General features: G+C 44.8%; 1 protein-coding gene and 2 long non-coding RNA genes across 5 annotated transcripts in view; 1 reads left to right on the plus strand and 2 right to left on the minus strand.

The window, feature by feature from the left end:
• Positions 1 to 13,462, minus strand: part of SUPT7L (SPT7 like, STAGA complex subunit gamma) — a 47,412-nt gene extending 33,950 nt beyond the window's left edge. Inside the window, exons 1-2 of the mRNA XM_083604579.1 lie at positions 13,371 to 13,462; positions 13,239 to 13,330 (exon numbers count right to left, since the gene is read on the minus strand). The gene's annotated coding sequence lies outside the window, so the exon portion shown is untranslated. The remainder of the gene's footprint in view (positions 1 to 13,238; positions 13,331 to 13,370) is intronic.
• LOC310758414 lies at positions 3,990 to 27,204 on the plus strand. 3 transcript variants are annotated; one of them, XR_014545759.1, is made up of 5 exons: positions 15,426 to 17,040; positions 17,295 to 18,087; positions 22,238 to 22,460; positions 24,169 to 24,319; positions 27,051 to 27,204. It is a non-coding gene; the product is annotated as an uncharacterized lncRNA (long non-coding RNA). The 3 variants fall into 3 exon arrangements; XR_014545757.1 differs by lacking the exons at positions 15,426 to 17,040; positions 17,295 to 18,087; positions 22,238 to 22,460 and adding exons at positions 3,990 to 4,190; positions 22,083 to 22,171; XR_014545758.1 differs by lacking the exons at positions 15,426 to 17,040; positions 17,295 to 18,087; positions 22,238 to 22,460 and adding exons at positions 13,656 to 13,834; positions 22,083 to 22,171.
• LOC310758438 lies at positions 24,156 to 25,919 on the minus strand. Its single transcript, XR_014545783.1, has 2 exons — positions 25,225 to 25,919; positions 24,156 to 25,184 (listed from the first exon to the last, which is right to left on the minus strand). It is a non-coding gene; the product is annotated as an uncharacterized lncRNA (long non-coding RNA).
• Positions 27,205 to 27,768: the final 564 nt, after the last annotated feature.

The following is a 27,768-nucleotide window of genomic DNA, read 5'->3' on the forward strand; positions in this document are numbered from 1 at the left end:
GCCTCCTGAAGACCCTGTCCTTTCAATAAACCTTGTAAGTTGAGATCTTTGCCTGCCTTTGTCTGTATTGGAATTGTTCTTGAGAAGTTTGATTACTTCTTGTGTGCTGCCTTGGACTCATTTGGAAGGAAGGGTAGGATGCAAATGTAATGACTAAATAACACATCCCATTCCTGGATGGCTTAGCATTCTGTTATGCTCCTGCCTCTCTTACACAACAGGGGCTGCCAGATACCTTTGTCTTTCCGCCTTCTGTGAGCTCTGCTTCAGCTAACTCGCCCACTTCCAGGCCACAATTGTAGCCAGAAGCTGTGTAACGAGAGCACAGAGTTAAATGAAAAGGAGACGGAGCTCCTGGTCGCCTGTAGCTCAACTCTGCACAATATTACTCAGCAACCTCATCCATCAGGAAGGAAATGGAAGCCACCTGGAGCCCCACAGTAAAGGAGGAGGAGGAGGAGAAAAAGTTAGTGGCTGAACATTAACATGGGGTAAGAGGACCAGGACTGAGATTAATCCAGACAGCAGTGTCCCGGGGTCAAATAATACCCACTGATCATTCCAGACTTTGTTTACTTAAATATTTATAAAATACTATCCCGTACCAAAGATGATAGATTAGAACTTGCTTTTGGAAAGGTCCTTTTAAAGAGTACTAGGGAAATTCATATTTAGGAAAGAAGATACTTGTCGCGAGCCAGAAGGGTTGGATCATTAAAAGCAGAGCAAGCAGGAACACACAAATGTAGCAGACCCCTTTATTTGTGAAGGTACTTAAGTCAATAATGTGTAATCTTGCCTGTTAGTGGCAAATTGCCATCCAGACACTTTTCAGGCCTATTGATACTCTGCTGTAAGTAAAATGGTACTTTGCTGCCCATACTAACTGCTACCCATTAAACTCTGATCACATGGGCTTTGTTTGTCCTTTTGCATACAAACTTCTGAAATCTTCTGAAACTTAAAAGTGTGTGTTTCATAGCTCTGCTTTTTCCTCCCATGTGAGTGGGTGGGAAGCTGTTATTTCAGAACCCTTTAAACAACCAGTGTGAATTTCACCCTCATAAATTTTCATCTCCCTCTGTTAATAAAATAAGCATATATTTTTCTTAAAAACAATTTGGCTTTACTGCTTTGACCTTTCCGCAAACCATGAAGGATTTATCGTTGACTCAAAACACATCTCCCCAACCCAGAAGGGAAGCTAACTTCTAAAATGCTGTTTTTGTAAGTCTAGGTTTGGAAATGTCAAGTGGGCAACCAAATAGCATGAATCATAGGAACCAGTTCAGCAGGCAGAGAGCAATGTGTGTGCAATTAACACTAAAAGAGGTAGAATTTCATTGTATACTGAACAAATCCTTTTATCAGCTGGCATCTGATCTTCAGTTTAGCTTAGTGTTATTAGGCTTTTATACGTCTGAGTTTAATTCTGCCCTTCCTGTTAAAACTCTGCTGTTTAAAGTATGAAACATATTTCCTACAGCAGTGTGAAGGGCAACTAGGAGATGCATGAGCTCATGGCTGACAAGCAACCCTGCCCTCCTGAAGCTCATGTTTGGTGTATGTCTTGATAGGCTAGTTTTACCTTCCCTTGTCCAAATCGAAAGGGCTGCATGCATTTCCATCTTTACAGACTGACGGACTAGTTCAACAATTCCCTGTATGCTAAGGGTATAGCCCCTCTCCCCATCAAAGTCACACTTGTGAAACAGTGAAGCACTGTAATTGACCCAAACAACTCCTTTTCCTAAAATAAAAATTTGGTACAAAACTACAAAAATAAATAACAACAATGGAGAGAAAATAATTATCCATAATGTAATCAGGTTCAAAGTTGTATGGAAAGTTCATCAATTGACCTTCATTCAACCCAGAATACTCAGCCATAGTTCTCTGTATGTGACCAGAGGATTTCTAGCATTCCCTTCTTCAGTGGTGTATATAATAAAGGTAAAACGTGGGTGGTGCTGTGGTGTAAACCACTGAGCCTCTTGGGCTTGTCGACGGGGTGAGCTCCTGTTGCTCTGCCCCAGCTCCTTCCAACCTAGCAGTTCAAAAGCATGCCAGTGCAAGTAGATAAATAAGTACTGCAGTGGGAAGGTAAACGGCGTTTCTGTGCACTTTGGCACTCGTTGCGCCAGAAGCGGCTTAGTCATGCTGGCCACATGATCCGGAAAGCTGTCTGTGAACAAACGCCAGCTCCCTCTGCCTGAAAGCAAGATGAGCACTGACTCCCATAGTCGTCTTTGACTAGATTTAACCATCCATTGGTCCTTTACCTTTACCTTTTTTATAATAAAGGCATGTCACGAATCCTGGAAATCCAGGAATTTGTCTGATTCAGATCCTTTCTTTAGATCCTTTTTTGATTCTGTGTGTTTGCTTTTCCATCAGTGCTAGATTCCAAACCTCATGATACCAGCAATGGAAGAGACTGACTGCAGGAGATCTCCAGTTCTTGGTGATCCCAAGTCATGGAGCAACAAAAAGAAAGGCTGCAAGATCTTTATAAATTACTGATTTAGGCTGCCCATAAAAGATGAGCAACAGTGCCATCTGTGGGTCAGAGAGTAGGAGTTGGCAGGTCATTTCATCAATTTCTTGGGAGACATCCATCCAAAATGGAGACATGGGGGACCACTGTTAGGATAAAAGGGTACAGGCATGACTGTTGTGTGTCACATGCCTGTTTACTTCCAGCACAGTTCTGCTAGGAACTTCCGTTTTGTATATTGCTTTTGTATAGCTGTTTTGCTGGACACGAAGGGAAGCAGACATGTTTTTTTCCTTTGTTCCTGCTGCTGAATAAAATGCTGTAAATATGCTTACACATGACTCTGTCCGCCACTTCCATTGTGAGAAGATTTATTCACTCTGCTAATAGAGCGTGCCAAGTCTCTAAACATATCTGAGGCTCATGTCGCTGTTTGATGCTGTTCCAAGGGAGACCGGTGATCGCCTGGCTGCCGGCCTGCCTGATGCCCCCGTCTCCCCCGGTAGTATCCCAACAACCACATGGGGGAAAATGGGTCCTACTCCCCTAGTCCCTCCAGCATCATAGTGAGTGCGTATTATTTTTTCTGTGGAGGGCGATGAGATTGATGTGATGGCAGTACTTCTTGATAAGGGTGGCTGTTCTTCAATTAATAAGAAAGCAACAGTAGATCTGTGCAGAAGAAAGACTGTAACCTGACAAACACACACAGCTGCAATCCATAGGATCAAATATATGGAGCCCAAGTTGTCCTCCCGTGTAGAATCTGACATCTGGCCACTCCAGAGCAACCGTTGGTGCTACTTCATCTGTATCCCAGAATATGTGTGGTTCTGCTGATGAACTGCACAAAGAACTTTTCCAGCAGAAAGCTAATGGTGGCATATCCATATGGCATCCTGTTGGTTAACCCTGTAGCTAGCGGTCCCAGTGCAACTGTGTAGAGGGAATATATGGGCCTGAACTGGATACCTTTGCCTGCATTCTGCAAGCAGAGTGGCCTGCTTTTGTTACTACAGCACAGATGAAACTGATTGTCCCTGAAGTAGCTAAAGTCAGTTGACAAGGATCAGGGTGCCAAGCTATGGGCTGAAAAATGAGCCGTTAGAGACCGCAGGATAGGACTGCCATATGTCTGGATTTTCCCAGACATTACTGGTATTTCAAAGGCAGAATTGATGGCTGGGGGGGATTTCCAAAAGGCAGCACTTTGTCCTGGATCTTAGGCAAGTCAATCAAAAAATCACGATTGCTCAACAACTTTTGGTTTTTCCTTTATAAAGTTCAACACGTGGCTTGCTTCTCTTAGGAGAGCACGTTCCTGCTACCTCGAGATAATCTGCCCTGTGTCTGAAGGCTGCCACAAATAAATAACCATGTCAATGTGACATGACAAGAAATTTTCAAAAGGCTGGTTTTAAAAAGGCATGAATTACAAAGCCAATGATTCGCACAGGATATTTATATCTGGATTCTGAACATGCTTACTGAGAATAAGTTCCATGGATTCCAAAAGAGCAAAGAGCCGTCTACCAGAAGCACACAGTGTCCCACTGGTTTGTGCAAAATACCTTCATGAAGCAGTGAAGTCTGAGTAAGGGAAAGAATTTAAGAGTTTGTTGAGGGAGTGAGAGGTGGCATTTGGGCAGTTAAGGAGACAGTTGAGGATAGGCGTTGCAGAAAGGAAAACCTGGTGAGCCAGGAATGTGGGGGTTTTCCTCATAAATGAATTTAATGAGAAATAAATAATGGGTTTGTATAGCTGATGAATAGAAGGGATGCAAGTTACCTCTGCGAGAACAACTGGATGACCAGTTGATGGAAAAGACTAGTAGGCAACATCCTGTCCAGCTGTGGATATAAATTTAATCTGACTGCTAATTTCCTGGGCTTTGAGATCTTTGGTAGAGAAAACCAAAAAGAGAAGCTGAGACTTAGAATGTCTGTATAATACTGGGTTGTGGGAAACTTCGTTGTAAACTTACACTGCAGGGTCTGTTATTTTTCATGATGGAGAGATGGATATCAAATTTTGCATCCAAAATGGCAGAATTTTGCAGCATGTGTATCTTGCACGTTTGTAAGCCTAGGGAACCTATTTAACCCTCATGTTAAATCCTGCAGAGAGCTCTCCAAGGTCTCAGGCAGAGGAGGGATTTATTAGTCCTCCTGGCCTGAGACCCTTTTCACTGGGATGGCAGGGCTAGAACCGGAAACCTTCTCCCATGCAAAACATGAGCTCTTCCTCTACCACTGAGACCTTCCCCATATGTTAACCCTTCATCATCTGTTTTGTTGCTGTTGTCCAATTAGAAAGAGACAAGTCATAAGGGATGATACTGAACCCCTCGACCACAAACCCTCACAGCTAGAAATCCTAACCATCCATTCCTGTCTACACTGAGATTTATTTCTTACAGCTCACTGCCCGTTCTTTGTTGGCGCACTGTTTAGGGATTCCTGGTCTGGCAAGAAGCTTATTTGGCCAGCAACTGGGACAGAAATAGGGCGCTGAACATTTCCTGCCAATCAGGGGAGCAATGAAGGAATCCTGAGTCCTCCATGTCAGCCCAATGTCAAGTTCAGAATGTGTTAAAGAAAGGGGAAATTCAGCAGGCTTCTACAACAAGCAGAAGCTGTTGGAGCTGCAAGACTGTTAGCATTTTGCAAAAGCCCCAAAAGGAGTAGCTTGTTGTAAACCAGCTGGTTCCACAACATAACACTCATAGACAAGATGAACAAAATCTCTTCTGGTGGGCCTATAAAGTACTTAGCACTCAGCTATACAGCTGCAAATAAAACGTTTTAAATGTGTTGGAAAGTGTGACACTAGATGTCGATAGTGAGCTATGCCAAATTCAATGTATTTTTCAAAAAAATATATTCCTTAAAAAAGCATTTTCACAGCGTTTTTAATATGTGTGCAGGTTCCATCTTAGAATCTACTCTGTGTCAAAGTTTTCAGGTTTATCGTACTCAGGCAAACATATTCCTTTCATAGTCTTTTTGCCCATACTCCTTGCCAGAATAGATACACTGTTTTGGATTGAAAGCTTGAAACTTTTAAGCCTCTAATCGCTCCTTAGGTGTATAAACAAATGCAGAGGTTGGAGCAAGGTTAGTGGGGTTGTTGGGAATCTCCGAACAGACCCAAATAAAACCCGCTAATCAAGGAATAAAAATAGAGATGGTCAAGGTAGCAATCGGGAAATATTGCTCCAAGCTTATTTGCTGTTTCTCTCTCCCATTCCTGCCCACTTAGCACACAATGGCTAAGGTGATACACAAGGTGTACAAGAAGAAGGGTTGGGGGGAGTTAATCTCATGCAATCAAAGGTCAGGCAGAGTAGAAATGAAGGGAGTTTGAGGAGACAAGAGATAAAGGCAATAGCGAGTCCCCCTTTAGATGTGGGGGGAGATGGGACAAGAGAGTTTTGCTGATTAAGAAACCATAACAGTTTGTAACGATCTCCAGCTGCAGGAATGAAAGGGCTGCTCTGGGATTCATTAATATGAGGAAAGGCCTCCAGTCCTTTCACGGAAAGCACAGACAAATGCGGAGATCAATTAAAAACCGGGGAGAGGGCACAAGCAGAGGAGATTATTTTAACATCTGGCCTGTGTGAAATACATTCTTTGGAACAATGGCTGGCCCCATCTGACAGCACATGCTCATCGTCTAAGCCTTCTCCACGCCCTGGTTGCTATGTCAGAGGCCGAGTTCCTAGAGAGGTAGCAAACCTGTGCCGTACTGGTCCAATCTCTACACGTGTAACTGAACAATAGAGTGCCTCCAATCTGCCAGTATTTTGTGAGAGGGGTTCAAGAGCATACCAGAAGTTTTGATTTGCATGGTTAGAGTCAATTATGAAGGAACATTCCCTTCTCTGAATCCCACCCTGCAGTCTGATGTGGTACAGTCCAGACACAGGTTTTGCTGCCGCAGAGCGAGCCACTTGCTCCCATACAGGGGAGCTCATGTGTAAAGATCCATGTCAGTGGCCTTGCTCTCAATGCTATCTAGAGATATTTGGTGGGATCTGATCTACCTGTAGTTCCTGATCTACCTTTTCCTCACTCCTGGTCTGAGGGGACTGAATTTGAAGTCCAGTCTCAGCCATGAAGTTCACTAGGTAGTCATCAAGGTGTCCTGTTGCTCCAGAAGCGGCTTAGTCATGCTGGCCACATGACCCGGAAAGCTGTCTGTGGACAAACACCGGCTCCCTCGGCCTGAAAGCGAGATAAGCACCACAACCCCATAGTCGCCTTTGACTGGACTTAACCATTCAGAGGTCATTTACCTTTTATTCTCAAATTAATCTACCTTAAAGATGTTGTGAGAATAAAATTGAATGGTCCCACATATGCTACCCAAGAACTCCTTTCAGGAACTGTAGGATACAGATGTGTTGACTGAATTTCTGATGTCAGCCTAGATGGTGTGGTTCAAGCTTATGAAAGTTCCAGATTGTCTCCATGCCTGTAAGGTTTGCATGCATACAATTCAACAAAAGCCCCCCAAGGTTTGAAAGGTAGGGCTCGATAAGAGCTCAGAGGATCCTTAACAAGAAAGCTGGGGGTCTCAGCACTTTGAAAAGGGCCACATAATTCTCCGGGAACTCCCTTGTTGTCATTTGTACATTCAAGATGCCAAGTGAGTTCATCCGAAGACTTCCTGGAGCCTTGTAGCTGGGTTCAGAACCTCTGCCTGCAGGAATCCTGGCAGATCTCAAGATAGCCCCAAGAAGGGAATGTTAATGCAACTTCGACTGAAATATTTCAAAGGGGAGTTGGCTAAAGAAACATGTCTCCGCTAGGTTGCCTGGGTTTATCGTTTGCATCTCTCATATCTCTGGCCAGAGAGGAAGTTTCCTCTATTTTCTTCACAAACACATATAGCGGTGCCCAGTCCTTCATCCAATTACAAGGCCCCTCACAGACTAAGGTTTATGAGTTGGATCCAGAATCACCCTTCAGTTTGCAGGAGGGACTGACTTCTAGCAGAGGAAGGGGGAGATTATTTTTATTTTACTGATTCCCCTTTCTCCTTGGGCTGCTTCCCATGTTGTTCAAGAGGGTTCCTCCAACTCTCTGGAGGAACTTTGCAGGGACCTGCAGAAGAAAGGAGCAACAGGCAAAAATCACCTCCTCTCCCTCCCTCTTTCCTCCATGAGGAACATCCCATGGGCAATTATCTAGGTATGGAATGGGGGGAGTTTTTCTGAAGCCTGGGAAAGAAAAGCAATGAATCCAATTGTCTCCCGCTGCTGATGGAAAGCTCTGTGATCCACCAGAGACTTCCATAAGCACTAAGGGGGGGGGGGAGTGATGTTTGCCAAGTCCCTCCTTCTGCAGCCTCTTGCAGACCCAAAAAATCTGCTGCAGGGGGTGGTGAGATTCTTTGGAGCAGAATGGAAAATGGTCATAATGGTATGTTTAAACTAAGCCTAAGATACATGAAGCCTGAAAGATGTAAGTACAGTGGTACCTCAGGTTAAGTACTTAATTCATTCCGGAGGTCCGTACTTAACCTGAAACTGTTCTTAACCTGAAGCACCACTTTAGCTAATGGGGCCTCTTGCTGCTGCCGCACCGCCGGAGCACGATTTCTGTTCTCATCCTGAAGCAAAGTTCTTAACCTGATGACTATTTCTGGGTTAGCGGAGTCTGTAACTTGAAGCGTATGTAACCTGAAGCATATGTAACCCGAGGTACTACTGTAATATTACCAACACATCCTTGTGGTTATAACTAAATTGTAACTACTTTCAAGACAAGATAGGGAGATGAAGTTTGGCATGTTTTACTTATATATAGGTACACTGCTGATGGGATTGGTAGGTGGGAGATATAGAATGCCTGAATTTCTAAAGCAGGAAGTGGAAGAAGAATCCACGTTCTTCCTCTTCAAAAGAAGAACACTGCTGGATCAGAGCCAAAACCCCATCTCGACTAGCATCCTTTTCTCACAGGGGCCAATCAGATGTCTATGGGAAGCTTGCAAGCAGGACCTGAATGCAACTGCGCTCTCCCCTGCTGTGTTTTCCAGCATCTGGTGTTCAGAATCATAGTACTTTGAAGGTGGATTATAACCATCATTACTGCTTTAGAAGGAAATGGTAAATATTTAGCAGCCATGCTGTGTGTTGTTTTAAACCAATACAATGGACGCTCGGTTTGCGAACATGATCCGTGCGGGATGCACGTTCGCAACCCACATCTGCACACGCACGGGTTGCTATTTGGTGCTTCTGTGCATGCACAAAGCACCATTTAGTGCTTCTGAGCATGCACGATCACCGAAACCCGTTCTGGTACTTCCAGGTTTCGGTGGTCCGTAACCCAAAAAAACGCAACCTGAAGCTTCTGTAACCTGAGGTATGACTGTATATGATTTTTATATTGCATACGTGTATTGATGGCTGATGTGTTTTGCTTTGTGTTTGTTGTCTGTGCTCGTTTGGAAGAAGTGTGCTCCATAAGTATACCAAATCAAAAAGTAAATTGTGGTTAGTAGCTGTCAATAGCCTTCTCCTCCATAAATCCCTTCTCATCCTGCATCTTAAAAGAACCCATAGCAGAGGTTCCTCCAACGAGCTCAAAGTCCAAGGAGGTGCTTTTGTCTGCACCAGACCATATGAGATATTAAAGGTCAAGAAGACCACTACTGTGAACTTTAAAGAATCAGTGATTATTTTTTTAAATGACCAGAGATCAGAGACAGTATCTGCTCTGCATGTGGGCTTCAATCTTCAGCATCTCATGATAGAGGTTAAAGAGATCCTGCCTGAAAACCTAGAGAGCTGCTGCCAGCCAGTGTAGGCAATACTGACCAATGGTCTGATTCAGCTTCCTGTGTTCCACTGCAGTCCATTGTCTGCCAGGTCTTGTTGAAAGCAGTTGTATTTTGTGCCTGTTGCAGTTCCTTTTGAAAAGCAGCTCTGCTTCCACTAATCCCATCTAGAGGTCACCAAGGAATGTATCATGTTGGGCCATGCAGTGCGCTCTGGTTAACAAATGCCACTTGGGTATCCAGGAGCCCAAGTTTAGAAGCACTCACCAATATTCTTGCTTCACATATTCCAAGGTTGATCCCAGGCTAAGCTCTGATGATCCGCAGGACTCAAATTAAAACCTGGGTGGAGTCCCTTTCAGCTGCAAAGAAATAAACCGCTTGGTGTACTTTTCAAAACTTGATCTTCTCGGTCTTTGGTCTTGGCTCCGGGTTTCAGTAGTTGTTGCTCCCTGAGCATTAAATAATACCAGGGCTTTATTAAAAGCATATTTGCCAAGGTTTTGCAGCAATTGGACACACATGCCTCCCCCACGTGGGAGCTCAGCCTTGATGAATATGGTTTCAATAAATGAGCAGCATTTCATTTACAAGCTATTACTGTGTTGTTAAATTTAAGATAAAAAAGAAACAAAGAATACCTCCTTTGGAACGGTCATTCCACACGAAGCAATTACCTTGATAGAAATAGGAAGGTCGAGGCAGAGCAAGAAAGAGCAGTTGCAATGGAGAAGTGCACTTCTCAAACAAATCACTTTTGGTTTCACTGAACATCATTTTGACCCACACGGGAACCAGCGTAAGAAGCTGCAGAGTTGGAAGATCAATGTTTGTTATCCAGGCCCTCCCCTCAAAGTGTTTATAAGGTAGAGTAGGGGAGACTCAAGGCTCTCCAGTATTGGATTTAAAATTAAATTCAAAAGGGATGCCAGCTATACTAAAAAGTGCGTGACTATTTGCACAGTAGCAGAAGATGTTGAAGGCTAGACGTCTTCACTCTCAATTTCTGCTGTCTCTCCCTCCCATACATGCACAATCACTCGGCTCAGCAATTCCCTCATTCAAAACTATGGAATGTTCCAAGGCACAGGAAGCAAGATGGTGCAAGCTGGTTACTGGTTCCTAGAAAATGAACTGCAACTCTTCATCTTATTGATCAGTCAGCCTTGACTACAACAGCAGTCTTTTTTGGCTGACTGTCCCACGGCTACATATGGATTTGTACTCAGAGAATGGGTTTGCAGGGATGGGAAACCTGTAGTCCTACAGCAGTTCCTAGACTGCAGCTTCCATCGTTCCTGGTATTAGCCATGATGACTGGGGCTGATGAGATTTGGAGTCCAACAACACCTGGAAGGCCACAGGTCCCCCAGCCCTGTGATATACAAGTACAGTCTCTTCCCCTCCACACCCAGTCACCATGCCCCTTTGTGACCTCATAGGTGGTCTGCTGTCAGGAATGAGCTAGCTCCTAGTGGAACTTTACAGCCAGCTGCAACAGAGAGGGTTAGATCTGACGCAGACTGAACAGCACATGTGTCGTGTGCTTGCGTGTGGCACAAGAGGATGTCACATGGGTCCTGTGAGGACGTCCAGATGTTATCAGAGTGCACCAAAGGTTGCAAGGTAAAAGAATGTGGTAAACCTTTGAATTGCAAGGCTTGCAGGAAAGCCAGAAACGAGGGGTTTAATGATCCCAGTGAAGGGAGAGTCACCACAAAGCCTTTTGAGCTTATGCATGCAGACCTTGTAGGTATGCCACAGCCAAGTCTGGGCAAGGCCAAGTGGCTGATGGTGCTGACAGATGATTTTAGCAGGAACGCATGGGCTTTCACGCTGAAAGCTAAGGAGGAAGCAGCGCAACTGATCAAAGATTGGGTTGCAGAGGTGGAACAGAGGTTCTCCACCAAGGTGCAAGGTTTCCAGTTTGACCGTGGGTCTGAGGTCACTGGGTCTGCTCTAAAGGGTTTCTTTCGCCAGAGGGGGATACGTCACAAGGTGACTTCGCCTCAAGAGAGTGGCGTGGCAGAGCTTAGGAGTAAGGCTCTGGTTCGAGCATCCGAGATTCTACTGGATGACTCTGGTTTGCCTCACAGTTTTTGGGGGGAGGCGGTAAAAACGGCCAATTTCTCGATGAACAGGTGCTACAATGCAGTGGTAGGTGACACCCCGTATTTCCTGCTTCATCGGCAGAAGCCGCTTGTGCATTTCTTTCGCACTTTTGGTTGCAGGGCCATGGTGCCTGTACCAAAGTGGTTGCAGCAAGAAGGTGGTCCAAAATACCAGGAAATGATCTTCTGTGGGTATGAACCCGCGACAAAAGGGTGGAGGTTCGCATACCCAGAAGGTGATCAGACCAAGCTTCTGGTCAGTAAACAGGCTGAGTTCTTTGAGCAGACTGGTTGGGCAAGGCGCAAAGCGCGCTCTGACGTTCACTCAGATTGTCTGTCTGACTCTGAGGAGGAAAGAGAGCCAGAGCCTGAACCTGCTGGTGGAGACCAGGTCCCTGAACAGAGTAGGGCGTCTCCACAGGTTGCTAAGGGAGTGTCCAAGAGTGAGCCCTCATCTCCTGTTAGAATAATGGAGAAAGCTCACAGACGTGTCAAGTCAGAGGGGGAGTCTTCTGATGAGGAAGACGCACAAGCTGACCCCAGTGGGTCAGGAGAAGAACCCCAGTTTGTGCCCAGGCGGTCTTCAAGGGCAACAAAGGGAATTCCACCTGAGAGGTTTCAGGTCACAAATGCGTGGGTTGGTTTCGCACAGTGCGAACCTGAGGTTTGTGAGGTTCAACAGGTGCCTAACAATGATGCCAGGAAGGGGCGGAAGGCAGTGGGGAAGGTGTTGAACACTCAGAAGTCCTCTCAGAATGTGATTCGAGAGGGGGTGTTGAGGGGGCTCAGAACTTACAGGGTTAAGAGTTCTGAGTGATGACGCCTCACATTCTGAGGGTGGGCACAGAACACGGAAAGGGAGTGGTTTCTGTGTGTGCTTTCAGTCTGTGTGTTACGTTCCAAGGAGAAGGAGCAACATGGGCGAACTCTCACCGGGAAGATTTACGATGTGTTGATCTGTACGAGAATAAAGACTTTAAGATAAGGAGAGCTGCGTTTCGGCCTGAGTTATTGCTACCACACGACAGAACGTTCAAGCTTCTACTTCTGTGTGTTTACTCTGCTGGAGTCAAAGGCTCCAGGGGGGAAGAGCAGAGCTGCGCGGAGGAAGTGTGCCGGACCCCTGGACTAAATTGACTCCCACTTCCAATAGCGACTCCCTCAGACATTGGAATGCCGGTTGCCAAGGGAACGACTGAGAGCGGGCTGGAACACAGCCAAAGCTCTCAGAAAGCTCAAACAGGCGTGAACAGACACCAAGACAGTTTTTCAGAACAGAGAGAGGCTGGAGCTGATCCAATAAGTCTGAAGAGTCGGCGAATGGGAGGGCTGCGAGACAGGAAGCAAAACAAGAGACGTAAGGGGCGACGGTTCAATATATTCTGTAGGAACCAGAAGCAGTCTTCAGAAGGGTCATCTTGAATGATAATGGAGTGGCTTCGTTAGAGCTGCCCAAACCTATCTGTTTTTGCAATAAATCCTCCTTTTTAATTACCCATGCTGGACTCCTGACATCTGCAGCCAAAGGTAATAGCTGGAGAGGCATCAGCACAGCTTTCAGGTTTCATCTGTTCATGAATATCCACCAGTTTCCTTTCAGACATCACAGTCATGCATATGCATGCACCATTCACAGTGACCACATTTGAAACCACCACCCCCCCCCCAAGCATATGCCAGCCAACATCCATGAATAACGCCAACATACATATTCACTGATAATTCACTCTCCATTCATAAACATTTGGGCCTCGGCTTCAGCCATTTTACATCCACAAATATCAGCCTGCTTCAGCCTTGTGGCATCCACTGATTTTCAAATACAAATTCCACCTACCAGCATCCAGCATCTTCCATCTTCCACTAGGTCCATCTCTAGATATCATCCAGCTTCTGACCATGGATATCAGCTGCATTCAGGCTGCAATCCTGCTCAGCAGGTGAACTTGCCTTATTAGTGCTCCATAGCATCCCACAACCAGATAGCCTCCATTCATCTGCGAATGGGCCTCCTACAGATAGAAGACTGGGCATCTGGATATCACAGCTGTTGCCCACTGTACATTGTTGTTAGGGAAGGGGAAAAGGCCCTTTTATATCCACTCATCTGCCATTACCTATTGTGACATCAGAGGTAGTTCCTAGCCAATGGTTGCTAAGTTTAGTAATTTAGTTCACTGAAATTGTAAATGCTTGTATGCATTACTGTGTGTTTAAATCTGATTGGCTGGCAACTGAATTCTAGAAAGTTCTCTCCAGTAGTTCTCATGTGGTTGGCTAACATTGGTCACATGGGAAGTATCTAGTTAAAGAGAGACTCCATTTTATGTAAAGCAAGATGACTGTGTTTTAGAATCCACTGTAAACACTGCTAAGTTCCATAGAGTGTTGGAGTGCTTCTTTGCTTGAAAGAGAGCAAAGCTGCAGGAGAAGGTAAAAGCGGTTATCTCTCAAAGGAGCTGCAAGGCATAGCCTAATTGTGATACAGAAGGCTCAGTACTGAGCTCTGGAAAAAGAGGAAAATACAGTTGTTTGGAAGTTAGAAAAAGAGACTGTAAGCCCATGCTTGACTGTAAATATGTTTTGATTCATCTACAACTATATGTTTCTGTAAGTAAAGTTTTGGAATGCTAAAGTCTGGACATTGGTTTAATTTCCAAAGAAGGGTTTCAGTCATATACAGTGAACCCTCCGGATACGAATTAAATTCGTTCTGGGAGTCTGTCCGCAACCCAAAAAGTCCGTAGGCAGAGGCGCTGCTTCTGCACATGTGCAGTATACACTTCCGGGTTTGCCTCATTCGTAACCCAAAAGTTACGTATCCAGAGCGGTACGTAACTAGAGGGTCCACTGTATATCATTTGAGGTTCTTAGCTGCAATTGTACTGCACTTACTTCAACAATGGTAACAGTTTGTGATACCTCACAATTGTGGATGTACCTCAGCAGCGATTTATTTGCGCGCTTGCTTATTCTTGAAAATATTTCTTATAGCCCACTCTCCATCTGTACTGATACCAAGGGGGACCAACCCATAAAACTGCTGTAGGGGACCTTTCCAGCACAAGGGCCGCATTTCCTTGCAGGGAACCTGCCAGGGGCCAGTGCAAGGTAGCAGCCAGAGGCAAAGGGGAGAGGAGCAGCACATGTAGCTCTTGTGTTTGTCCAGTGGGCTCCACTGCAGCTGCGCAAAAGCCAGTGGTTTCTATGCTGCTGCCACCCATCAATCTCTCAATCAAGTTCCGCAAGAAGCATCATCACAGTTCAAAGAAACATTTCAACCGGAGAAAATGAGGGAAGTGTGGAGCAAGGCTAGTGAGGGGCATGGTGTGGGGAGCATCCTGGGGTCCAGAGAGAATGGCCTGGAGGGCTGCATTTGGCCAGCAGGCCAAATCTCCCTTCGAAGAAGGTTGCAAAGATTAGTACTATGTGCTAAGTCCCATTGCACCGAGTGAGGTTTAGTTCCAAGTAAACATGCATATAGCACATTGACCGGACAATTTTGGCTTCTCCATAAGGTGGCAAAACAGGTGCTGGATTTCAATGGAGAGGGAAGGAAAGAAACCACAGCATTTCTGAATCAGGGGAAATAAAAACACAACACATATACCCAGCCATTGACTGCATCCTTAGATATTTAGTCCACTGTGTGGCTTTTTGGCTTTCTTAATCCATCCTTTGTTAATCCACTACAAACAACTCCAGATTTCTGCTGAGACAATGAGTCTGAGGCCCTTTGAAGAGAATGGGTGCTGGTGAAGCAAGCAATATATTTCCTAAAATAAACAGATCAAAGCATCATTCTTCCTTTCGTATGTGGCATGAACCCTTTCCCCCAAGAAATTCTTCCTTCCTTGCCACCATCACACACTTTAATTAACGCATTGCAACCTGCTGACCCATGGAGGAGTTAACGCAGTACAGTTCTGGTATGGCACAGGTAAATATCTAACCACATACCAAATAGTAGGCCTGGTAAACATTATTTCACTTGGAATGTCAAGCACTTAGGAGTTGCAAAATGCCCATATTTATACAACTTTTAACCCTGTTCTTTGATTCATCCTCCTCCTTATCCACTGAATGAAGAATTTCTCACACAAATAAAACAATCCAGTAATTAAATCCCAGAAGAATTGCTGTATCAGGGGGTGCTTTGGGTTAATATTGCCTGCAGAAGCATGAATGGAAAAAGAGATGCTGTATTGCCTTGCTTACTTTTTAATTTCTTATTACTTTTTTTATCCTACCTTTTCTTCCAAGGAGCTCAAGGTGGTGTATATGGTTCCCCCATCACTGACTGGCAGAGGCTCTCCAGGGTTTCAGACAGGGCTCTCTGGAGATGCTGGGACTGAACTCAGCATCTCAGCAAAGCAGATGCTCAAACTCTGAGCTACCCTTCCCCTAAGGCTGTGGGACAGAGATCTTTACATGCCTTCCCTTTCCTCCCAGTTTCCCTGTCTTGGCCTACTGGATCCCAAAACCAAATAAACTTTCTAACACAAGTCAATTTCATACAAATATCTCTGAGGGAGTTTTAAAAACAAACCATGAAACCCAACGCAGGCCAAGTCCTAGCAAGACAGTTTGACAAGTGGAATCCGGAGTGTTCTAATCTGTAGGCCTCAGTGTGAGCTGGAAACGATCATTGCTGAGCTGTTGTTGATTCATCTCGGCAAGCAAAGGAAGGGGGTCTGTGTTTGGACAGATGTAGGTTGTATATCACAGACAGGAGACCTAAACAGTATGCTGAATCCCCAGCTGTCTATTATGGATTGTTTTTACCTCCCCCATTCTCCATGACAGTTTTTCAGGCTCCTTTTAAACATCTCCAAAGCTCTTTTATTCCAGTTGATGCTCAATGAACACTTTGACTCGCTGAAAGCTGCATGGATTGAAAATTGTGGTTATAGCCATGCCAGGAAGCCAAAATTGCTGCATCCCATCACGTAACCTTTCCCTTCAGAGTCACATCAAAATAGCATTTTTTTAATGCAGATTGATCAGATTCACTTACTGCCATGCACAAATATATAAATATATCAAATATATCATCCTAAGAATGTCATCCGTGGAGAGGCAAAGTAGGTTAAACTGGGCTTAAACCAGTAGGTTAGACTGCATTCAATTTCAGTGGTCAGGACTCTCAGGGACTCAATGAAGGCTGTGTCCTGGCATGGGGTCCACCTCAGGTTCTCCCATTAACATGGGTGCACAGCCTTGAAGCCATTCCGGTGAGACTGTGATCACCGGACACTAGCTTGATGTCAGGTAACCGATCTTCAAAAGAAAAACTCTGGAGCGCACTCTTAAGTGCACACTTTCAAGTCCTGAGCCATTTCTGATGAGGCAGCCTTTGTATGGAAGTTGACGACACCCAGGACAATCATCCAGCGGGTCCTCAGCACCTGATCCAAGACCAGCTTGGTGATCTCAGGGAGACAGTTTGGTGGGATGGGATGGGCACAACACCAACAGTATTCCCAACTTGTCCCACTAGAACCAAGTGCAATTTCCAGAGCAGCAGCCATGATAGTCCATTACATCAAAAGCACCTTAAAGACTCACAGATTAAAGACTCATAGATTTATTTATTGTAGAATAAGCTTTTGTGGACTGAGGCCCACTTTGTCAGTTATGTATGAAGGAATATATTGCAGACTTGTTAAGTTGTGGGTGAACATATCAGACAACACAGCAATTCTTCAAACAGCTCTTGTTTATTCACAGGCCAGGACAGAACTGAACTGAAGGGCCCAGTCAGCCTGCTTGTATAGAGCTCCAGTACCACGTTACTGTAACAACTTTCTAAAACTATCCAATCACTGAACGTCACTTTTGATCCTTCATTTGCATAACTATCTACAGTATGCCCCTGCTGACCCAGGGTGAGAACTTCAGTACATAACAAGACTGACCTGGCATTCCATAGCAGCACCACAAGGCCAGAAGCCACATTGACACAGGGCATCTCAGATTTCCAGGGTAGGCGGGAGATTACCAGATGTAACACAATTCAAAACCAGGCAGGGAGGAGCTCCCTTGAAATTTGGGATTCATTAAACACCAAGGACTATGTTCTGGCATATGCCTTAAAACCTCTACAAGATGTTGCCATGTTGGTAATACAGTGGGATTCAGATACGGCTTATTTTGAAATGAAAGCTCACAATTCTTAATGCACCAAGATGACAACAGCAACGACAAATTCAGTGTAATATTGCATAGATGCAAAAGCCTATGCCAGATGAGCAGTGAAATGAAGAAAAATGTGCCGAGGTCCCTCCAACTTGCCTCCTCCCATGACCAGCTGTAAATATTTATCTGGCAGCCTTTAATGAAAGACATGGGCCGAAACAATGATAGTTTCAACATGGCTGCCCTCCAGGGCTCCAAACTCGAGGGAGTTCGTTCTTTGCCACAGCTTTCTCAGCCGATGGTGCTGTAGGTTCCTAGGCAGTCAAGTGGATGCTTTGGGGGATGGAGGCAGGGTGGGGATTGCAGGAGACCCATATAAAACCGCAAACTCTGAAAGAAAAAGTGTGAGACTGCAATGGAAGCCTGGCTGCCCTGCCTTTTAATGAGCTGGTGCTGTTTTGAAGCTGGAGAAACCTTCCAGGGGCGGGGAAGGAGCTTGCTTGGCGAAGGGGTTTTAGAAATCTTTCCCTGCAGCAACAGATTTAATGGTAAATAACTTGCATTCTTTTCCTTCTGAAATGCCTGATTATGTACACCCTCCAGATAAGTTGTCGCCTCTCTAGGGCAGCATGTTTGCTCATTTGTACCGTGTGCTATATAAACTGTTCGGAACAAGAGCATGAAAAGAATATTACTTAACACTTTCGTTGTTAACAGAGTGGGAACACCGGCAGCTGACTTACACCGAGTTAGCTGGGTGTTACTACAGTGCTCTCTACATCTGACTCAGTACTGTCTATACTAAATGGCCGCGGCTCTCCAGGTTTTCCGACGGATGCCTTCCCCAGACGTACCTGGAGATGCCGGTGTCATAGACTGGCTGGATGCAGAGGAGTGGAGGGAGGCAGTTGGAGAACTCCTGAGGGAACCTCCAACGGAAGAAGGCTCAGAGCCAGGGATTGGTGGTAGGATGGCGATGAATGGTCAGAGGGAGAAGGGGAGGCAGGCAGACTGGGAGCAGGAGCACAGCTGTCAACGTACCCTCCTTTTTTTATATAATATATTTATTAAAGTTTAGGAATTTATATAAAACAGAAAAAACAGAGCAATAAAAAACAAAAACAATAAAAATACATACAATCCAAAAAAACACATACAAAACAAGTATAGTTTCCATCCCTTATATTCATAAAACTTACTTTCCCGACCTCCTCATACCTCCCCTTTCTGTATTCCATTCTCTAATTAAGTCAATTCAGCAAATCCTTTCCCTAATTTCTATATAATTTTTGACCTTTCTTTTCTTAATCACATAATCATTACAGCTTTTAACCCCTTAATTTCTGAATCAACATCGTTCTAGCCTTCAATAATTTTGCAATGTTTCTTAAGATAGTCCTTAAATTTCTTCCAATCTTCTTCCGCCGTCTCTTTTCCCTGGTCTCGAATTCTGCCGGTCATTTCTGCCAGTCCCATATAGTCTATCACTTTCATCTGCCATTCTTCCACGGTGGGTAGATCTTGTGTCTTCCAATACTTTGCGATGAGTATTCTTGCTGCTGTTGTAGCATACATAAAAAATGTTCTGTCCTTCTTTGGCACCAATTGGCCGACCATACCCAGGAGAAAGGCCTCTGGTTTCTTCAGAAAGGTATATTTAAATACCTTTTTCATTTCATTATAAATCATTTCACAGAAAGCCTTAATCCTTGGGCAAGTCCACCAAAGGTGAAAGAATGTACCTTCAGTCTCTTTAAACGTACCCTCCTTTTTTAAGGGGAATTCCCTTATTCCGAATAGGATTCCTCACAAGAAAAGGGATAAGTTGACAGCTATGAGCAGGAGGTGTTGGATGCTGAAGAGGCAACAGGGTTTAGTGAGCAGGAAGAGGCTGTGGCAGACAGCAGTCCAGACTCAAGAGGCAGAAGTGGAGGTGGGGGGGGGGGAGAAGCAGAGATGAGGCAGGTTGCTGAAGAATTCAAGGAGTTTCCCCTTCCTGCTGTGACCATCTCCACTCCTCCCCTCAGTCTCCCAGAGGTGTGTGTGTCATAGCTTCCCCATCTTTGCTCAGTTTTTGCTTTTATGCGCTCCCCACCCCTGCCCTTCAGACACGTGTCTGCATCATTGTCCCCAGGCACTGGTGCACCAGTAGGCTTTTTCTTGTTTGATAAGCCCCTCTGCTCTTTCATCTCCTGCTGATGCAGTTTCCTCCTTTTTTTTTTACAAGACCAAGGGCAGTTTCAGACAGGTGTTTATTGTGGGATGGTTGCTACTCATCTACGCAAGGTTTTGTTTTGTTTTGTTTTGCAGAGCCCACATGATGTCCTTGCCATCAAAACACCAGCCTATATTCCAATCCACTCCAAATCCAATCCAGATTTACCCTGAGAGAAACGCAAAAAGTGCTTTTTAAAAACTGCTGCCAATGATCCATGTGTGATACCTGAATGGTCTATTTACAATGCCCTGTTTAGGCAGCCCAGTTTAGGGAAGCTTTTAATATTTAATAGGTTGTTGTATTTTAGTGTTTTGTTGGAAGCCGCCCAGAGTGGCTGGGGAAACCCAGCCAGATGGGTGGGGTATAATAATAAATTATTATTATTATATTATTATTATTATTATTATTATTATTATTATTATTATTATTAAGCCCTCACCTGGAAGTGCGTCAGATCTACATCTCAATGGTGCTTTTTGTACTCAGGTTCTAAAGCAACCTAGCTAAAGCTCTGATCCTCAACTTTTAGAAATGAGTATTTTCAGAGGGAAGAATGGCACTCTGCTTTTGCTCAAAGGAACCTTTCCCCATTATGCCAGACTGTTCTTGGAGCAAGAGCTGATCATGGCATTGCAATCTACAACCAGGGGAAGTAAAAGCAGTGTATATCTCATGACATGAAGGAAAGCCGCAATGGGTTTGCCCACATCATAACCCCAGAAGTGGAGTGCATAGCAGAAATATGTGTTGGGGTTATGCACGGGGAGATAACCAAAGGGCTGGATTTATTTCCCTTGTCTGCTAGGAATGTGCCCTGCCCACGTCCTGCAGAGTCAAGGCTTGCTCAGCTGTAATTTTCTCATCATTCACTTTGCAACCTCACCTCCAGCAGGTGAGCACAAGGTAGATGGCCCATCTATCATTCTAATGTCCTTTAGGGTCGACTGTTACCACAGTGATCCCATAGACAAGACAGGGTGCACTTAGCCTGGCTGCTGCTTTCATTTCATTTCATTTCATTACCTTGCATATCCCATCTTTCTCTCAGTGCAGGACCTAAGGCAGCTTACAGCATTGCTCCCTTCACTGTAATGTGAGAAACGGCTGCCAATCTGACAGCAGCCGGGTGGAGGCTGGTTTTTCCCCATGATTCCTTTCTTCTCTCCCACAGCCAAGTGGGTGAAATGCCAGCTTGAGCCGTCACCACTCACACTTGCGGCAGTTCAAGGGCAACATGCAAGGGGAGACACTGCTATGGCTTTCCGAAGCCAGATGTTGCGCATGATGCCAGCTGAGTGATGCAAACTGCAAATTTCAACAAACAGGCTGGCTGTTTTAAATCTTCTCTTAAGCACTGGGCCTGCAAGAGAAACAAAGCAGATATTTTAATGCCTGCTTTTCTAGAACACAGATGAATGATGGAGACTCCTGTGGAATTTGAAAGCTTGTGTTTTTCTGCACATGGAGGCTATCATATTGCCATGGTTCTCAATGGTTTCAGCCAGGGGATATTCTCAATTTTATCTGGAGATGTAGTGCATCTGCCTTGCATGCAGAAGGTTCCTGGTTCAATCCTGGACATCTCCAGCTAAAACTGAGAATGTCCCCTGGCTGAAACCACAGAGATCCATTGCCAGTCAGAGTAGACAGTACTGAACTAGATGGACCGGTGATCAGACTTCATATAAGACAGCTCTTATATTCCTATCTTCCGTGATTGCAACGAACAGGGGTCCTGAATTTGGCTACCATATACCCCCAGCAAACAAGCTTGATTCAAGTTGTAATATATATTGTGTTATACTGTTGATGGATTGAAGCAGTTAATTTGAGCATCAAGGATCATAAAGAAATAACTATCACAGGAGTAGTCAACCACTGGAATGAAGGCTAAGGCCATCTCCATGAGCAATTTTTGTGGCCATTCAAATACACCAGGCATAGACAAACTCGGCCCTCCAGATGTTTTGGAACTACAACTCCCATCATCCCTGACCACTGGGTCCTGTTGGCTAAGGATGATGGGAGTTGTAGTCCCAAAACATCTGGAGGGCCAAGTTTGCCTATGCCTGAAATACACCTTTGGCCTTTCCAGCAATCGTCATCGTCATCATCATCATCATTATTCTTATTATTAGCACCTGGCCTATTTATCCATCTAAATTGAGGTTAATAAATTTGTGCCCTTCCAGAAGCACTTGGACTCCAACTCCCATCATCCCTAATTAGGCTAGCAAATGATCAAGGAGGATAGGAGTTGGACTCCATCAACATTGAGGACTGCCGGCTGCGTAACCCTGATTTATGCCATCAATTCCACTGCAGGGGTATGAATGGCAACTGCTAGACACAGCAACCTTCCAGACTGAACACAACACTGGAAAGAAGAGGACAGACAGCTAGAGATCTCTCTGGTATGCATATCTCTGAATCCCAATACTCCTTTGTGGTTGTTAAGAGGTTTCTATTATTTCTGTCAGCAGTTAACAAAGACATCTGGCTCCAGCGATCTGTCTGTTCTGTGGATCTGTGCAAGCATGGAATTCTGTGCTGGATAAAAAATTCTGCATGCTAAGAATGCCAGCTTTTGCTCTTTCAAGCAAGTATGTGTTTCTGCAAATATAAGCTTGAAGTCATGTGAGCAGTGGATGGCGATATATCAGAAGTCAGTCATGGATGAGGTCAGAGTCGTACTTCCTGTGGGTGAGTGGTGAGACTGAGGTTCAATATTGTTCCTATCAATAGCAGGATGCATTATGCACACTGAGGGCTCAGCCATACTCCTACTTGTCCTGGGCCTAGAAAGCATGACTCTAAGCAGTTTTGCCTTCGTCTTGCCACTTTCCTCCGGAAAACCTGCTCTTTAGCACCAAATTGGAACGAACAGCAATCTGCACAAAAACCAATTGCCATTTGTTTCCTGGGGAAAGCGGCAAGGCAATTGGAAGTTGCCCTGAATATTTTCCATTTTGCTTGATAGCAGTGATTTATTCAGATTACAGAAGCTGGATGAAGAATTCAAACACAGAACCTGTTTCTTTCCATCCTTTTCCAAAGAATGGAATGTACACAACTTGGGCTATGGGGAATCTAGATATTTTACCATACTTTCTACATAAGTGTTATACATCAAATATTTCCACAATGCTGCTTTTAACAGTCTACATTGACAAATACATGTTTGATAAGCTAGATTTGAACCCAGCCAGCAACAGCAAGCCTACTGAATCCTTGTTGGCCCAATCTGATTCCTACATAACCATCAACACATGTTTTGAACCAGATGTGAACCTGAAGGGAAAAAACAGACAGGTCAACAATAATTCAGTTGCACAATTGTCTGAACTGCTCTTGAGAAACTTTGAGGAACTGGAAGGGGAAAAAAGAACCTTCAGTGATCCAAATCAGGGTGTAGATGGCTGCGACTCTTTCTTTGGCCCAAATGTCAACTGTTGTAATGTTGCAAGTTTCCTAGGCCTGAATCATTTGGTTAGTTTTCATAACACTGAGGTTTTATTTTAATTTCCCAACATCTCATTCCGAGTTTCCATTGCTACAATATCTAAATGCCACAGCTGGCCCAGCCATTGGGCAAGTGGAGCACTTGCTTCCAAGTGCTAGCTCTACAGAGGAGCTGAGCAGAGGGCTGAAGAAGGCAAATGAGGATTGCTTCCAAGAAGCACCTGGCAACTGGAAGAGACTAATCTGGACTTCAATGGATCTTCAATGATAGTTGCAGCAGTGGTAAGAAGACTACAGAGTTCAGGGATGAAGACTCAACAGCCAAAGACAGAATGGAACTCCATTCAGGGCATCGCAAAGGCTGGCCCTAACTGCACTTTGATATATACAGCTTCAAATATAGGATACCTTGTGAAGTCAGTGGGATCCAAGTACCGTAGATTCCAATGCCAGACAAATACATGCTTTTAATACTGAGCACTTTGAAAGTGCCAATGGTTTGGCTTTTGACTTGTTGTTGTTGTTGCTGTTGTTATTATTTACTTTTGAATAAGAACTACAATATTATGCCACCCATCTGACTGGGTTTCCCCTGCCACTCTGGGCACCTTCCAACATATATAAAATCATAATAAAGCATTACACATTAAAAAGCTTCCCTATACTGGGCTGCCTTCAGATGTCTTCTAAAGGTTATATAGTTACTCATCTCCTTGGCATCTGATGGGAGGGTGTTCCACAGGGTGGGTGCCACTACTGAGAAGGCCCTCTGCCTGGTTCCCTGTAGCTTTACTTCTTGTAGTGTGAGAACCGCCAAAAGGCCCTTGGTGCTGGACCTCAGTGTCAGGGCTGAACGATGTTTAAATTACAGTAATTACATTGAAATATGCATGTATACATATACATTAGCATATGCAAATTATATGCAAATCTTCCCCTCTTTTACCAGGAACAAATTCTCCTTTTTGGCAATGTGATGGTGGTCACCCTATGCAGAAGACAGAGACAATTTGAGCAACCTGAGCCCAGAAGAAAGGTCAAGAGCTCCTGAAACTTAAGAGGAAGCCACCCTTTCTGGATTTGTTGACAACGCTCCAAAGGTTCGTTTTCCTTACAGAGACTAAATGGGTCTTCAGTATTCTCTACAACTTCACTGGCCTCATACTCAGAATGGGGTTGCAAGGAACTTCACGTAGCAGACAGATGGCTGCCCAGCCAATTCAGTAATTAGAATACTAAATTAGGCAAATCACAGGCTAAACAGCAACTCCCCAAGTAGCAGGAGCGGATTGGAGGGCTCCAATTGAAAATTAACAGCGTCTCCGAGGAGGGAGAAGCCATTGTGGCTGGGAAGCTGGCACAGCTGGGAAGCTGCAATGCGGCGGGCAATGCATTTGGACGGGACTATTACTGCACGTCAAAGCAGGAGAACACAATGTCTGGGGCACGCTAATGACACCAGGAGAAAAAAACAGTAGCATTTTATTGTTCTTGGGTAGTAATTGCTGAAATGATTTGCTGTCGAGTCTAGGAGCGTAAGTGGCTTGATTAGCAGCATTGGTTGCAAGAGAGAAAACAGTGGCTGCAAGGAGCTGTTGAATTGTTCAGCAAGTGCAAGGAGGGAGCTCATTAAGAGAGAACACGACAACAAGGAAAGAAATAGAAATGCACTCGCCCCTTTGAAACGTTCGCAAAAGATGTCAATTCTCAGCAACTCTATAGCTGTAAAACCATTCAAGGTATTATTTAAGCCAGGGCTCACTGGGGTTATCCCTAAGCCTGTTAAGAATCATGTTTATAGTGCTGTGTTTAATCCAGTTTTTTAAGGGGAGGCCTTAAAACAAAATCTTACGCCACTTGGTAGCCAGCCTCCCCGGCTTCCCACATTTCAAATTAAAGCTTAGGAGAAGATGTTGTGGGCTAAGTCCTCCTGTGGTGCTTTTGCAGATCAGGAGGTACAGAGAGCTGAAGAGGCTGGGGAATGTTTCGTAGGGGTGAGGGAAACACCACAAGAAAAGTTTCCAAAAAGGACAAACAAAATTATCAAGTGGGTGGAGTGACGCCCTTATGAAGACAAGTTGCAGCATTCTAGGCTTTTTTAGTTTAAAGCAGGGGTCGGCCAACTTTTTCAACAGGGGACTGGTCCACTGTCCCTCAGACCTTGTGGGGGGTCAGACTATATTTTGAAAAAAATATATGAACAAATTCCTATGCCCCACAAATAACCCAGAGATGCATTTTAAATAAAAGCACACATTCTACTCATGTGAAAACACGCTGATTCCCGGACCGTCCATGGGCTGGATTTAGAAGGCGATTGGGCCGGATCCGGCCTCCAGGCCTTAGTTTGCCTACCTATGGTTTAAAGAAAAGGTGAGGAAGAGGCAACATGATAACAGTTGGTAAAATTATGCACAGCATGGAGGAAAGGGATAAAGGAAAGTTTTTCTCCTGCTCTCATTAACACTAAAACTGGTAAAACAACCAAGACTGCAAGATTCAGGACAGAGGAAATAAATTACTTCTGCACACGGCACTTAAACTATAGGACTCGCTTGCGCAAGAGGCAGTGAAGTCCACCATCTTGGATGGCTTTAACAGAGGCCTGGACAAATAGATGGCAAATAAGGCTACTTATATCTACTAGCCATGATAGTTGTGTTCTGCCTCAACAGCCAGGAGTGAGCTCCCGATGCTCTGTCCCAGCTCCTGCCAACCTAGCAGTTTGAAAGCATGCCAGTGCAAGTAGATAAATAGGTACCGCTGTGGTGGGAAGGTAAAACAGCGTTTCCGTGCGCTCTGGTTTCCACCACGGTGTCCTACTGCACCAGAAGCAGTTTAATCATGTTGACCACATGACCCAGAAAGCTGTAGTAGTTTAGTAGTAGTTTGGATTTGATACCCCGCCTTTCGCTCCCCTTCGGGAGTCTCAAAGCGGCTAACATTCTCCTTTCCCTTCCTCCCCCACAACAAACACTCTGTGAGGTGAGTGAGGCTGAGAGACTTCAGAGAAGTGTGACTGGCCCAAGGTCACCCAGCAGCTGCATGTGGAGGAGCGGAGACGCGAACCCGGTTCCCCAGATTACGAGACTACCGCTCTTAACCACTACACCACACTGGCTCTCATTTGTCTGTGGACAAATGCCGGCTCCCTTGGCCTGAAAGCGAGATGAGCACCACATGCCCATAGTTGCTTTTGACTGGACTTAGCGCTTCCGTGTGCTGCTCTGGTTCGCCAGAAGTGGCTTATTCATGCTGTCCACATTACCCGGAATCTGTATGCCGGCTCCCTCGGCCTATAAAGCGAGATGAGCGCCGCAACCCCAGAGTCGATCACAACTGGACCGTTGTAAAGGGGTCCCTTTACCTTTAATAACTGTCCAGGAGTCCTTTACCTCCCCCTCTCCCAGGAAAATCAATAGCTTTATTGGGACCAACTAATGCTCACAATACCATGTGCAAACTTCTGAGTTATACAGAACTCATTCCCAGGCTGGATGCTGAAGATTTTTTTTAAGGGAAAACATATGCTTCTCAGTGTGGTGTTAACCGCTAGGGTCCTTTACCTTTCTACCTTTTACCTTGATGTCTACAAGCCATGATAGTCATGTTCTGCCTCAACAGTCAGGAGGCAGTAATACTTCTGAATACCAGTTGCTGGAAACAGGAGAGGAGAGTGCTCTTGCGATGCGGTCCTGGCTTGTAGGTTGACCCCTCTGAGAACAGGATGCTGGACTCGATGGGCCATTGGCCTGATCCAGGAGCCTCTGTTTATGTTCTGAGTATCCATCCCCTTTTTGGGATCTAAATAAGCTGCTTTCACCTTTGAAGGGAAACACCTGCACGCCGAGGCAACAGGATGAGGGCTGGGACTCAAATGTTACTGGAACTGCTCTGTTAACCGCAAGCTCAACCGCCGACCAGCTGTGCTCAGTTTACATCATGAAGCAACCTCTCTGAACAAAATAGAAGGCATTTAAAACAACTGTCATCCTTTGGGCACACGCAGTAGATTTCATACATATGAGCAGCTGCACAAATTCACTGAACTACAGCTCCTATGTTAGTACCACCCAGACTTCATTCATCCTCTAGCAGTTCAACATTAACAGAGGACTTGTTGAAGCACAACCCAAAGTTGGCATATGAAGCAACAGCCTTGCACAAGACCTCCTAGCAAACTGACATATGTCACCTTGAGTTCCATCATAGGTGGAAGTCAGGAGATGAGCAATATAAATGCCATCATAGCGAATCACAGTGGGAAAGGTAATCCAAAACTGCAGCCAGCACAACTAGCCTTTAAAATAAATACTGATTTATTTTTATTTAGCCTTTTCCAAAAAGCTACCATATTAACTTGGTATTAAAATGATCATGCTGGTTCAGGCCAGATTTTCATGTAGTCCAGCATTCTCTCCAGTAACAGCCGTTCAGCTATACTTGGGACACTCGGACAAAACTATATGTTATTCATGCTTTTTAGAAAGTGTGCTTAACTGGGCCACTTTTAAAGAAAATAGTTGTCGGCAATCTAGTCTGGGAAGAG

Source organism: Podarcis filfolensis (assembly GCF_964270895.1).
Source record: "Podarcis filfolensis genome assembly, chromosome: 3".
NCBI lineage: Eukaryota > Metazoa > Chordata > Lepidosauria > Squamata > Lacertidae > Podarcis > Podarcis filfolensis.